The following is a 12,336-nucleotide window of genomic DNA, read 5'->3' as shown; positions in this document are numbered from 1 at the left end:
ACCTCCACATCCACCTCCACCTCCACCTCCACCTCCACCTCTACCTCTACATCTATCTCCACTTCCACCTCCACCTCCATCTCCACCTCCAACTCCACCTCTACCTCCACCTCCACCTCCACCTCTACATCCACATCCACCTCCACCTCTACCTCCACCTCCTCCTCCACCTCCACCTCTACCTCCACCTCCACCTCCACCTCCACCTACCTCTACATCTATCTCCACTTCCACCTCCACCTCCATCTCCACCTCCACCTCCAACTCCACCTCTACCTCCACCTCCACCTCCACCTCCACCTCTACATCCACCTCCACCTCCATCTCCACCTCCACCTCCAACTCCACCTCTACCTCTACATCCACCTCCACCTCCACCTCCACCTCTATCTCCACTTCCACCTCCACCTCCACCTCCACCTCCACCTCTACCTCCACCTCCACCTCCACCTCTACCTCTCTGTCTGCCAAGTTTGCTTACATTGTTCTCCAAACACAGGAGTACTCACAAGTGGCCTTTTTATCCATACCAGAGGTCTGATTGTAAAGTGAACATTTACACAATTAGTGTTGGCACATGTGAAGAGAGAAAGTGATCAATTGGTAATTGATCTTAGCTTGTTGAACAGTGTTGTTTTTCATTTTCACACAAGACATTTTAGTTGTGAAGGTTGTGCCAAAGGTAGAGAATTGTGTGTTGTGTTTTGCCAATCATATCAAATTGTATTGGTCACATGCGTCGAATACAACAGGTATAGACTTTACCGTGAAATGCTTATTTACGAGCCCATTAACAACAATGCAGAGTTAAAAATTAAGAAACATATTTGCTAAATAAAAAAGGAAATAGTAACACAATAAAATAACAATAACAAGGCTATATACAAGGAGTACCAGTACCGAGTCAATGTGCAGGGATACGAGGTAGTTATGAGGCTATATACAAGGAGTACCAGTACTGAGTCAATGTGCAGGGATACGAGGTAGTTATGAGGCTATATACAAGGAGTACCAATACTGAGTCAATGTGCAGGGATACGAGGTAGTTATGAGGCTATATACAAGGAGTACCAGTACTGAGTCAATGTGCAGAGGTACGAGGTAGTTGAGATAATTGAGGCAATACAGTATGTACTGTAGGTAGGGGTAAAAGTGACTAGGCAGTCAGGATAGATAATAAACAGAGTAGCAGCAGCGTATGTGAAGATTGTGAAAGTGTGTGTGTGTGTGTGTGTGTGTGTGTGCGTGCGTGCGTGCGTGCGTGCGTGCGTGCGTGCGTGCGTGCGTGCGTGCGTGCGTGCGTGTGTTTGTGTGTGTGTGTTGGCGTGTCAGTCTAGCATGCGTGTGAGCATGTGGGTTGGGTCTAGTGAATGTGAATAGAGTCAGTGCAAAAGAATGCAGATTTAAATAATGAATGATAAAGGGTCAATGTAAATAGTCTGGGTAGCCATTTGATTAACTGTTCAGCAGACTTATGACTTTGGGGTAGAAGGTGTTCAGAAGCCTTTTGGCCCCAGACTTGGCACTCTGGTACCGCTTGCCATGTGGTAGCAGAGAGAACAGTCTATGACTAGGGTGGCTGGAGTCTTTGAAAAATTTGCGGAACTTCCTCTGACACCGCCTGGAATAGAAGTCCTGGATGGCAGTGAGTTCGACCCCAGTGATGCCCTCTGTAGCGCCTCGGATGCCGAGCAGTTGCCACACCAAGCGGTGATGCAGCCAGTCAAGATGCTCTCAACGGTGCAGCTGTATAACTTTTTGAGGATCTGAGGGCCCATGCCCAATATTTTCAGCATCCTGAGGAGGAAGAAACCATGTCTGCTAAGGTGGGTTCAAATGACAAATCGTCAAATACTGTACATAAAACAATATTAAACATTAAGACAAGACCACTGAAAATTACTTATCAGAACTTCTTACACTTGACAAAAAAATTGTAATGAAAGTTCATAATTTAAATGGAAGGGACTCAAAATGTGTATATTCACGACAACAAATATTAATGTTTACGTAACTTCAGTCGTTATAGTTCAGAATACATAATGCAATGGGTCTGAAAACGTTCTGAAGGCACTGTATGTCAGAACCAGTATGGTTATCTAGTTCTAAATACTAAACTGTTTAGTGTTTTATGAACTGTTTGACAGCCTTATTCTAAAATGGACAAAATAAATAATACATTCAATCTACACACAATATCCCATAACCGCAAAACAAAAAACAGGTTTTTATCAATTTTAGCAAATTTATAAAAAATAAAAAACTGAAATACCTTATGTACATAAGTATTCAGACCCTTTGAGTCTGCATCATGTTTCCATTTATCATCCTTGAGATGTTTCTACAACTTGATTGGAGTCCACTTGTGGTAAATTCTATTGATTGGACATGATTTGGAAAGGCACACACCTGTCTATATAAGGTCCCACAGTTGACAGTGCATGTCAGAGCAAAAACCAAGCCATAAGGTTGAAGGAATTTATCCGTAGAGTTCCGAGACAGGATTGTGTCGAGGCACAGATCTGGGGAAGGGTACCAAAAAAATGTCTGCAGCATTGAAGGTCCCCAAAAACACAGTGGCCTCCGTCATTCTTAAATGGAAGATGTTTGGAACCACCAATAATCTTCCTAGAGCTGGCCGCCCAGCAAAACTTCGCAATCGAGGGAGAAGGGCTTTGGTCAGGGTGGTGACCAAGAACCCAATGGTCACTCGAACAGAGCTATAGAGTTCCTCTGTAGAGATAGGAGAACCTTCCAGAAGGACAACCATCTCCGCAGCACTTCACCAATCAGGCCTTTATGGGAGAGTGGCCAGACTGAAGCCACTCCTTAGTAAAAGGCACATGACAGCCCGCTTGGAGTTTGCCAAAAGGGACCTAACAACTCAGACCATGATAAACAAGATTCTCTGGTCTGATGAAACTAAGATTGAACTCTTCGGCCTGAATGCCAATTATCACGTCTAGAGGAATCCTGGCATCATCTCTATGGTGAAGCATGGTGGTGTTAGCATCCTGTTGTGGGGATGTTTTTCAGCGGCAGGGACTGGGAGACTGGTCAGAATTGAGGGAAAGTTGAACGGAGCAAAGTACAGAGAGATCCTTGATGAAAACCTGCTCCAGAGCACTCAGGACCTCAGACTGGGGTGAAGGTTCACCTTCCAACAGGACCGAGTAAAGGGTCTGAATACTTATGTAAATGTGATTTTGCAGTTTTGTATTTTTTATACATTTGCTCAGATTTCTAAAAACCTGTTTTTGCTTTGACATTATGGGGTATTGTGTGTAGATTGATGAGGGAAATCTATTTTAGAATAAGGCTGTTAATTAAGTAACAAAATGTGTAATATGTGAAGGGGTCGGAATACTTTCCGAATGTATTCACAACCCTTGACCTTTTTCCACATTTTGTTGTGTTACAACATGAATTTAAAATGTATTCAATTGGGATTTTTGGTCACTGGGCTACACACACAATAACCCATAATGTCAAAGTGAAATTATGTTTTTAGATTTTTTTTACTAATTCATTACAAATTAAAATCTGAGTGTTCAACCCCTTTGTTATGTCAAGCATAAATACGTTTAGCAGTATACATTTGCTTAACAAGTCACATAATAAGTTGCATAGACTCACTCTGTGTGCAATAATAGTGTTTAACATGATTTTTGCATGACTACCTCATCTCTGTACCCCACACATACTATTATTTATAAGGTCCCCCGGTCGAGCAGTGAATTCCAAATACTGTTTGAACCACAAAGACCAATGAGGTTTTCCAATGCCTCGCCAAGAAGGGCACCTATTGGTAGTTGGGTAAACAAAACAGAAAGCAGACATTGAGTATTCCTTTGAGCATGGTGAAGTTATTAGTTACACTTTGGATGGTGTATCAATACTCCCCGTCACTACAAAGATACAGGTGTCCTTCATAACTCACTTGCCGGAGAGGAAGGAAACCGCCCAGGGATTTCACTATGAGGCCAATGGTGACTATAAAACAGTGTAATGGCTGTGATAGGAGAAAACTGAGGATGTATAAACAACACTGTAGTTACTCCACAATACTAACTTAATTGACAGAGTGGAAAGAAGGAAGCCTGTACAGAATACAAATATTCCAAAACATGCTTCCTGTTTGCAACAAGGCAAAAAAAAATTGTCAAAGCAATTAACTTTTGGTCCTGAATACAAAGTGTTATGTTTGGGGCAAATCCAATACAACACATTACTGAGTACCATTCTCCATATTTTCAAGCATAGTGGTGGCTGCATCATGTTATGGGTATGCTTGTAATCGTCAAGAACTGGGGAGTTTTTCAGGGTAAAAAACGGAATGGAGCTAAGCACAGGCAAAATCCTAGAGGAACACCTGGTTCCGTCTGCTTTCCACCAGACACTGGGAGATGAATTCACCTTTTTTAGCAGGACAATAACCTAAAACACAAGGCCAAATCTACACTGGTGTTGCTTACCAACAAGACAGTGAATGTTCCTGAGTGGCCGAGTTACAGTTTTGATAAAAATCTGCTTGAAAAACTATGGCAAGACTTGAAAATGGTTGTCTGGCAACGTTCAACAACCAATTTGGCAGAGCTTGAAGAATATTGAAAAGAATAATGGGCAAATATTGTACAATCCAGGTGTACAAAGCTCCTCGAGACTTACCCAGAAAGACTCACAGCTGTAATCGCTGCCAAAGATGATTCTGTACTGACTCAGTACTGTACTGTACTGACTCAGGGGTGTGAATACTTATGGAAATGAGATATTACTGGACTTAATTTCCAATACATTTGCAAACATTGCTAAAAATATGTTTAACTTTGTCCTTATGGAGTATTGTGTGTAGATGTGTGAGGAAAAAATATATATTTAATCCATTTTGAATTCAGGCTGTAACACAACAAAATGTGGAATAAGTCAAGGGGTGTGAATCATTTTTGAAGGCACTGTACTTTGAGTTGGGTTACTCGAATGGTTCTAGGCAGTGGGTTTCCACCAAATAAAAGTGTTAGCAGAACTAATTACTTTTTACAGTGCACTAATGCACACACATACACACACACATACACTAACGCGCACACGCACACACACACACACACACACACACACACACACACACACACACACACACACACACACACACACACACACACACACACACACACACACACACACACACACACACACACACACACACACACACACACACACACACACACACACACACACACACACACACACACACACAGAGGTACTGGGGGTTGTGTAGTTTTCTGATTAATGCAATCACTCAGGTCATTATAACTGCTACTAATAGCCTACACTTCCGCCAGGTTTCACAACACTATTACACCGTAAGGCATATTCATTTTCACACAACCCTTGACAACCCTTATCTGACTTTCAACAAAGGAACCAGACTTATTTTCACTTCATGCTGTTTACTTGAAGCCTAATGGTTGAGAAAAACATGTCAATAACAAAGACGAGTTGTTGTTTTTTTGACTTGAGAAAAGCAACAGGGAACTTTTCCATCCATCTATCTAAGGTCATGTCAATGTGAGCTGTGTTTGTGTCTTTGTCTTTGACATCCAGACAAACAGAGGCCTCATAATGGAGCCTCATGGGATTGTTAGTCACTAATTAGTAATAAAGATGAATTACATCTTTCAATCAGCAGAAAGAAGAAGAACACTCATAGCTCATTCTATAGTTCTAGCCTCTAGCCTCTAGTTCTAGAGTTATAATATTTAATTCTATAGTTCTAGCCTCTAGTTCTAGAGTTCTAATATGTAATTCTATAATTCTAGCCTCTAGTTCTAGAGTTCTAATATTTAATTATATAGTTCTAGCCTCTAGTTCTAGAGTTCTAATATGTAATTCTATAGTTCTAGCCTCTAGTTCTAGAGTTCTAATATGTCATTCTATAGTTCTAGCCTCTAGTTCTAGAGTTCTAATATTTAATTCTATAGTTTTAGCCTCTAGTTCTAGAGTTCTAATATTTAATTCTATAGTTCTAGTCTCTAGTTCTAGAGTTCTAATATTTAATTCTATAGTTCTAGCCTCTAGTTCTTGAGTTCTAATATTTAATTCTATAGTTCTAGCCTCTAGTTCTAGAGTTCTAATATTTAATTATATAGTTCTATCCTCTAGTTCTAGAGTTCTAATATGTAATTCTATAGTTCTAGTCTCTAGTTCTAGAGTTCTAATATTTAATTCTATAGTTCTAGCCTCTAGTTCTAGAGTTCTAATATTTAATTCTATAGTTCTAGCCTCTAGTTGTAGAGTTCTAATATTTAATTCTATAGTTCTAGCCTCTAGTTCTAGAGTTCTAATATGTAATTATATAGTTCTAGCCTCTAGTTCTAGAGTTCTAATATGTAATTCTATAGTTCTAGCCTCTAGTTCTAGAGTTCTAATATGTAATTCTATAGTTCTAGCCTCTAGTTCTAGAGTTCTAATATTTAATTCTATAGTTCTAGCCTCTAGTTCTAGAGTTCTAATATGTAATTCTATAGTTCTAGCCTCTAGTTCTAGAGTTCTAATATGTCATTATATAGTTCTAGCCTCTAGTTCTAGAGTTCTAATATGTAATTCTATAGTTCTAGCCTCTAGTTCTAGAGTTCTAATATTTAATTATATAGTTCTAGCCTCTAGTTCTAGAGTTCTAATATGTAATTCTATAGTTCTAGCCTCTAGTTCTAGAGTTCTAATATTTAATTCTATAGTTCTAGTCTCTAGTTCTAGAGTTCTAATATTTAATTCTATAGTTCTAGCCTCTAGTTCTAGAGTTCTAATATGTCATTCTATAGTTCTAGCCTCTAGTTCTAGAGTTCTAATATGTCATTCTATAGTTCTAGCCTCTAGTTCTAGAATTCTAATACTTAATTATATACAGTAGTTATAGACCTCTTGATCCGCCAGCTGTATGGCTGGCTGCACACAACTACTCTGGTGTGTGCATAAGTTAACCTACATAAAAGTACATGTAAAATGGGATATGAATAAAAGGAATCCAGACATGAAATACTTTAGTATATTAAATGATTATTATAAATATCAACAGCATAACATAATCATAATAAATATGTGTCTTGGTTTCTCTTGAGGTGTGGTGGCTGCTGAACACAGCTGATCATTATGTGCACCTACATGCATTCTTCCATCTGGTATGTTATTTGTCCCTCTAAATGTCCAATTTCCATGGCAACGCCAAGGAGGCAGGTAGCAGGAAGTGGATAAATGTTTTCCCCTGAATATAATAAAACCACTCACAGGGTTCATAAGGCTACAGCTGAACTGAGGGCATTTGGACAGACCAGAGCTATATATTTAGAGAGCTGGGATATTGAGGTTTCTGCATTGTGATGTATTTACATGCCACTACAACATTGTATGGCAGCCATGTTAGCTCCGCATTAACATAACATGGGGAATATTTAAACAATGCTATGAATGTCTAGAATTAGAAAATGTTCTTAACGTTGCTCCAACTCTCTGAATATATGGCTCAGGAACAGATTATAATAAATTGGCCCAACTCTCTAAATATATGGCTCAGGAACAGATTATAATAAATTGTCCCAACTCTCTAAATATATGGCTCTGGAACAGATTATAATAAATTGGCCCAACTCTCTAAATATATGGCTCTGGAACAGATTATAATAAATTGTCCCAACTCTCTAAATATATGGCTCTGGAACAGATTATAATAAATTGGCCCAACTATCTAAATATATGGCTCTGGAACAGATTATAATAAATTAGCCCAACTCTCTAAATATATGGCTCTGGAACAGATTATAATAAATTAGCCCAACTTTCTAAATATATGGCTCTAGAACAGATTATAATAAATTAGCCCAACTCTCTAAATATATGGCTCTGGAACAGATTATAATAAATTGTCCCAACTCTCTAAATATATGGCTCTGGAACAGATTATAATAAATGGGCCCAACTCTCTAAATATATGGCTCAGGAACAGATTATAATAAATTGGCCCAACTCTAGAAATATATGGCTCTGGAACAGATTATAATAAATTAGCCCAACTCTCTAAATATATGGCTCTGGAACAGATTATAATAAATTAGCCCAACTTTCTAAATATATGGCTCTAGAACAGATTATAATAAATTAGCCCAACTCTCTAAATATATGGCTCTGGAACAGATTATAATAAATTGTCCCAACTCTCTAAATATATGGCTCTGGAACAGATTATAATAAATTAGCCCAACTCTCTAAATATATGGCTCTGGAACAGATTATAATAAATTGTCCCAACTCTCTAAATATATGGCTCTGGAACAGATTATAATAAATTGGCCCAACTCTCTAAATATATGGCTCTGGAACAGATTATAATAAATTGGCCCAACTCTCTAAATATATGGCTCAGGAACAGATTATAATAAATTGGCCCAACTCTAGAAATATATGGCTCTGGAACAGATTATAATAAATTAGCCCAACTCTCTAAATATATGGCTCTGGAACAGATTATAATAAATTGGCCCAACTCTCTAAATATATGGCTCTGGAACAGATTATAATAAATTGGCCCAACTCTCTAAATATATGGCTCAGGAACAGATTATAATAAATTGGCCCAACTCTAGAAATATATGGCTCTGGAACAGATTATAATAAATTGGCCCAACTATCTAAATATCTGGCTCAGGAACAGATTATAATAAATTGGCCCAACTTTCTAAATATATGGCTCAGGAACAGATTATAATAAATTGTCACAACTTTCTAAATATATGGCTCTGGAACAGATATAATAAATTAGCCCAACTCTCTAAATATATGGCTCTAGAACAGATTATAATAAATTAGCCCAACTCTCTAAATATATGGCTATGGAACAGATTATAATAAATTGGCCCAACTCTCTAAATATATGGCTCAGGAACAGATTATAATAAATTGGCCCAACTCTCGAAATATATGGCTCTGGAACAGATTATAATAAATTAGCCCAACTATCTAAATATATGGCTCTGGAACAGATTATAATAAATTGGCCCAACTTTCTAAATATATGGCTCAGGAACAGATTATAACAATTTGTCACAACTCTCTAAATATATGGCTCAGGAACAGAATATTATACATTGGCCCAACTATCTAAATATATGGCTCAGGAACAGAATATAATAAATTGGCCCAACTCTCTAAATATATGGCTCAGGAACAGAATATAATACATTGGCCCAACTTTCTAAATATATGGCTCTGGAACAGATTATAATAAATTGGCCCAACTCTCTAAATATATGGCTCAGGAACAGATTATAATAAATTGGCCCAACTTTCTAAATATGTGGCTCTGGAACAGATTATAATAAATTGGCCCAACTATCTGAATATATGGCTCTGGAACAGATTATAATAAATTGGCCCAACTATCTAAATATATGGCTCAGGAACAGAATATAATAAATTGGCCCAACTTTCTAAATATATGGCTCAGGAACAGAATATAATAAATTGGCCCAACTCTCTAAATATATGGCTCTGGAACAGACTATAATAAATTGGCCCAACTCTCTAAATATATGGCTCTGGAACAGATTATAATAAATTGGCCCAACTCTCTAAATATATGGCTCAGGAACAGACTATAATAAATTGTCCCAACTATCTAAATATATGGCTCTGGAACAGACTTTAATAAATCTACTACTAAATAATCTTCAAATCTATAATCTATAGTAAATTAGGCATTCGATACAATATAATACTACTTTACTATACAATACAATACTACTTTACAATACAATACCATACTACTTTACTATACAATACCATACTACTTCACTATACAATACCATACTGTACTGCACTGTACTATACTATAATATGTTATACTGTACTAACCAAAAGGTTGCTGGATCAAATCCCAGAGCTGACAAGGTATAGATCTGTTGTTCTGCCCCTGAGCAAGGCAGTTAACCCGCTGTTCCCCGGGCGCCGAAGATGTGAATGTCGATTAAGACAGCCTTCCGCACCTCTCTGATTCAGAGGGGTTGGGTTAAATGCAGATGACACATTTCAGTAGAATGCATTCAGTTTTAAAACTGACTAAGTATACACCTTTCTCCTTTCCCCTTTATAATATAATATACTGTACTATACTGTACTATAATGTAATGTACTATACTACTATACTATACTATACTATGCAATATTATACAATACCAGACTTTACTGTACTATACTATACAAATGTAATGTACTACTATACTATGCTATGGTATAATATACTATACTACAGTGTGTTATACTATAATATAATATACTATAGTGTACCATACTATGCTGTACTATACTGTACTATACTATACTATGATATACTATACTGTACTACACTATACTTAAGCAATAAGGCGCGAGGGGGTATGGTATATGGCCGATATACCACAGCTAAGGAATGTTCTTAAGCACGACGCAACGAGGAGTGCCTGGATACAGCCCTTAGCCGTGGTATATTGTCCATATACCACAAACCCCCGAGGTGCCTTATTGCTATTATAAACTGGTTACCAATGTAATTAGAGCTGTTTTGTCATACCCGTGGTATACGGTCTGATATACCATGGCTGTCAGCCAATCAGCATTCAGGGCTCAAACCACCCAGTCAATAATATAATATAATCAACTATACTATACTAAATATACTATAGATTCATCCACATTCCAACAGTACAAATAAGATTACTTAGAATTACTAAAAGAGAGCTGGTTTGCATTCCACTCATGCATCAAGCAGAACAGAAACAACTGTATCAATTTAACAACAAAATCCTGGCAAGCATGTAGCCTATAGGCCTTAGCGGATTTTACTATCCCTATTTCAATGCTCGTATCATCAATGTGTCTGAAAGTATGCAATTGACTATGTAATTGTACCCTGAAAAAAAGATTCAAGTCCCAATTACCGAGAATATGAATAGCTTGCTCCTACATTTTGTTCACAGTTTATGCGCCTATCTGCCGATAATGAGGCTGTCTATTGTAAAAAGGTGATGAAAATGACGCAAATCTAACACCCCTCAATTGCTCGGGGCTTGAAGAATTAGCAGGTGTAAATCACAACGCATAAAGGTGATATGAATTAATTTTCCAGCTGGTAAAACATAGAGCTGAAGGCCCAGCAGAGGCCCTTCAAGCAATGTTTGATCAATCTACATTAATACAAGCTGAATATCAAACACAACAATAGTGGCATAGAATATAATAAAACCTAAAATGAAATTAGGGACAGTTTGAGTATGAAGAACAACGGCTCTAAATGATTGACCACTCAGGGACTATGCTCCATATATCACTGATTAATACTATGGCTCACGCTAGACTTGTCTCTATTACCAAAAGAAGACCGTTTTAGTAAGGAGGACATGTCATGTTACTAATAAAAGCAGGGACAGGTTTTGACCTGTTGTTGGGTTGATCGTGTCCGTTTGGCCCGACACATTTCTTGCTGTGATTGTCTCTTTCTCAGCCGTTACTCATCTGTGTGTGTCGGCATAACGGAACAGTGAAGTTGTTTTCCCATAGCAGCATATCCTCATCTCATGCATGGCAAAAAAATGAAATAAAAATATGCGTTTGATTCTGAGTCTGACATAGGCCTACCTTTTTTGAAACTCTTTCGGCTGAAGGTTTATGGCCTAGGGGGCTAATCAATATACGTTTGTCATTCTCTATTTTTGCTGTTGTAAGTGTTGCATATGTCCTTCGGTGTGTCCGGAAAGAACAACATCTCTGGCAAAACAATATTTCTGGTGAAAGATGTCCTTTGAAGAGCACGAGACGGAACAGAGTGTGTATTGACACCGAGTTATGTTAAACTTGCTTCATATCGCTTTGAACGTGTCGTTGTATTTGGACAGGCACCCATCGCAACCTATCCAGTGTCTCATTGAGTTACAGATTATAGACCTACAAGTCCAGACGGAGAATAGATTGAAAAAGGATTGTCCCAAACTTAATAGGCCTCCTTATGTTTCATGTTATCGTTATCGTCAAAAAGTGTATTAATAATCTAGGCTAATTGTTAATAACCCTATTATAGCCAATGTATAATTTAGGATAGGCCTAATAATAAAGGCTATCTGCAGACTGAATAAAGATTAGTAAAACGCAGACCATTTGGGTTTCTTATGGATAACGTGTTTAACAACACAAGATAAAGCTTTATAAACTATAACCATGCATCTGTATATAGGCTAGACTAGGCTTTCTGTACTTTTTTATTTAAAAAAAAAGAATTTATACATGTCACAAAAATGTGCTGCTCAGTAGCGTGGACTA

This window comes from Salvelinus alpinus, chromosome 4 (assembly GCF_045679555.1).
Source record: "Salvelinus alpinus chromosome 4, SLU_Salpinus.1, whole genome shotgun sequence".
NCBI classification, from domain to species: domain Eukaryota; kingdom Metazoa; phylum Chordata; class Actinopteri; order Salmoniformes; family Salmonidae; genus Salvelinus; species Salvelinus alpinus.
The sequence above is the reverse complement of the archived record's forward strand: the minus strand, read 5'-3'. Positions refer to the sequence as shown.